Below are 3,501 nucleotides of genomic sequence, written 5' to 3' on the forward strand. Positions count from 1 at the left end.
CAGCGAAATATTGGAAACTAAGAAGCCTAATGTGGTTATAAAAACAAATTAACTACAAATGATTATTCTCTGCATCACTCTTAATTTCTCCATTTCGGCTCGAAATCAAGTGTGTATAAAATATGGCATTTCAGATATGTTTCTCCCCATCATTCACTGCCTTATAACATTTTCGTTCATAAAGTGGTACAACAGAGTAACCATATTTGTACCACCTGTCTTGGTTACCTTCAATTTCCTTACCATGCTGGAAAGCTGGATAGCCAATTACCTATAATTGGAAAACAAAAACAGATAACTGTTCGAAGTAATGCTACCGGTTTCCTGGACAAAAAACAATGCACTTTATACATTGAATCCATAACTGTGTTACACAGTGATAATGTACTATACCTCATTCGCAGTAAACCATACCATGGAACATCACTTGTGTATTTAAGAGTTTTGTGATTCTTTCCACAACACTCCAGCAGTCTTCTGTTACCGTGTCTGATAGGGTTGGTATTGGATGACTTTTCTGCTAAAAAACTGATTACCTGTTATACAGATGAAGCTGGCCGACAGTTCCATACTATGTCCATCCTTAGGATCCCAATTCCAGAATCAAAATCAAAGAAAATCATCTTCATCTTGTGAGTTACATCACCTAGATGTATCCAGAGACGTGCCTCTCCATTCACCTCTAGTCTATTACCATTTGTCATAATGAAGTAAGTTTTATCCGAGTGGAGTGGTGGCTTCAGTTGAAGTTTCTAATAAACAGAGATGTCAGACCAGTGTCCTAGCAGCTCTTTTATCAACCAGAAACTCTATCTGTCGTCACTGACCTTTATCGGCCCATACAAAGTACCATTCATCCCTAAGATAGCTGAAATAGTCACCAAATCTTTTTACACAGGCTGTCTGTTTTGCATTCTCTCAAGTCGATAGCCAGATTCAACTTCAGCTCCATTAGACTCCCATAGCTGAATTGGATGAAACTAGTAGTTTTGCCTATCTCACCGTAAAGCAGCTTAGAGGTAATACTGGCGGATCTTGGGGTGGCAAGGGGCTGTGCCTCCATCCCCCAAGCTCACGAATGTTTACACGTAAGTGTCTGAGTTCAAGAACGGAAACTATTTTTATATTTGTCCATTCCTATTGGCTGGAATTCATAAATAGACCTTCATTTTAAATTCTAATACGGAACAAGCTGTAAAACGTGCACTTTATAAGTATCACGTTTTATTCATAATTTTGATTCTTAACAAAATAGCCAGATAAGTTGATAAAAACAAAAGAATCTTGACTTTATGCAGATACTCAAACCCACTGTGCTACTAAAGCCAACACTCCAATGTAGCTGATTTCTAAAGCTGGAATATAATTTATTTTTGGCTGACGAGGTAAATGTGAGTGTCATCAACGAAGCTTCAGCTAGTACTAAAGTGGGGGCTCGAAATCAATAAGTTAATGTTCGTTCAATCCTTTAGAATGTTCATTCTATTCTTCACAATGATTTTGGGTTTGCATTAATCCAGCTGAAGACGACTGGATTCTTGATCAAAGGAGATGCTAGCACGTGATTTTCCTGGAAAACATATGGGCACATGAAGCAAGAAACGATTTCCCCGAATCTTACCATATTAAAAATGGTAAAAAGTATTTCCAAGCAACTGAGTTTCAATCACTTGGCAGCTTTCAAGTGGATAATAGTGAGTCGACATCCTGCTTAGGAAGGTGTTTGGTTTGAAATCTGTTTCATTTAAAATAAGTGACACTGGAGGAGGATGGTCTACTTGTTAACGAGAACGGAGTGGGTAGAGAATGGGCTGGCTAATTTACTCACCACTAAAAGGTTACTTGAACATGACCAAAAAATGAATTCCTTACACGACATAGCTTGTTACAGTTCCACCCAATTTGTGTATCAGAGAGTAGCAAATTTCACTAGGGTCCTTGCAAATCTACTGGAAAATGTGTGGATATTGAGAAATTCAAGCAAGTTAAGTCCAACCATGAAATCCTAGGTACCATTACAAAATCATTAAAATTATTTGCCATTCAGTATCTCTCTTTGTGTGGATATCAAGATGATGGAGCTATTTTCCTAACAGAAGGTCAAAAAGACAGGGTTATCAATCAAGAGAATGATAAAAACTTTGTCACATCTTGCATTTTCGAAGTGCTGCTGGAGTCTCAACTTTTGAAAATAACACAAAACGAGTTGTGGAAATGCGAAGTACACCAGCAATAACATGCATAACTACTACAACTCATGTGTGACCTGCTTGTTTGTAATTACGCACAAAGCTACACAATGGGCTATCTGTGCTATGCCCACCACGGGTGTCGAAACCCGGATTCTAGCGTTGTAAGTCCGCATGTGTGACCTGGTTAAGGAAAAAGTTATCTAGTGAGCAAAAGAAACTAACGTCTGGAACTTACTTGTTGAAGAGACAACAGATCACCTAAAAAAGAAATAGATAGTACTGGTATGTAGATATGTGTCAGAAGTGAAAACAAATTCATAATTCAAGAAAACCTATTTGCCTTTATTCATGCTTTTCGGAGAGCAGGTGAAATATCAGATTCTCAAACCATAGTGGAATGGGATGATGACGACGATGAATATGGTGAAGAAGAGAAAGAAGAAATAGTGCTGGAAGGGAAAACAATGAACCACATACTCTTGTCAGAAGTCAATAAAACAGTGCAAAACTTGAACACATGTGTCAGCCAAGATATTACAAAGCCTTTAGTCTTGTACATTCACTTTCTAAAGCAGCAGCTAAAGTAAAAAAATGGTCTTATTATTTACACTGCATTAGTCTTGCTACAAAATCATCTTGTTCAAAAATAACAACCATACTAACCATTAAAAATCATGGCTGATGTCATTAGCCACATTAATGCAAGTTCATAGCAAGTGAGAGTACTATAAAGGTGTAAAGCGAAGAAGGAGATTACTTTGCGTGCAATGCAATTTGTTAAAAGACATAAAAGGGTAAGTTAAAAGCACAACTGCTGTAATTTCTCTTCTTGTTTCTTTTCTTTTTCCTCCAACAACTGCTGTAATCTCTCTTCTTGTTTAATCTCTCGTTCTTCTTGTTTCTTTTCTTTTTCCTCTAACAACTGCTGTAATTTCTCTTTATGTTTAATTTCTCGTTCTTCTTGTTTCTTTTCTTTTTCCTCCAACAACTGCTGTAATCTCTCTTCTTGTTTAATTTCTCGTTCTTTTTGTTTCTTTTCTTTTTCCTCTAACAGCTGCTGTAATCTCTCTTCTTGTTTAATTTCTCGTTCTTTTTGTTTCTTTTCTTGTTTATTTTGTTGTTCGAGCTGCCACTGTTGCAGGTTTTCTTGCAGCTGCTGTTGTCTCTCTCCTTGTTTCTTTTGCTGTTTTTGTATTGCTGCCATCAAATCTGCTAAACTGTAGTTTGATTTGCCGCTTCTCGTTTCCATCTTCTTTTTTTCTTCTTTTTTTTTTCATATCCCACTTTCTGACACCAATTTGTTATGTCT

This window comes from Limulus polyphemus, unplaced genomic scaffold (assembly GCF_000517525.1).
Source record: "Limulus polyphemus unplaced genomic scaffold, Limulus_polyphemus-2.1.2 Scaffold174, whole genome shotgun sequence".
Taxonomy (NCBI): Eukaryota; Metazoa; Arthropoda; class Merostomata; order Xiphosura; family Limulidae; genus Limulus; species Limulus polyphemus.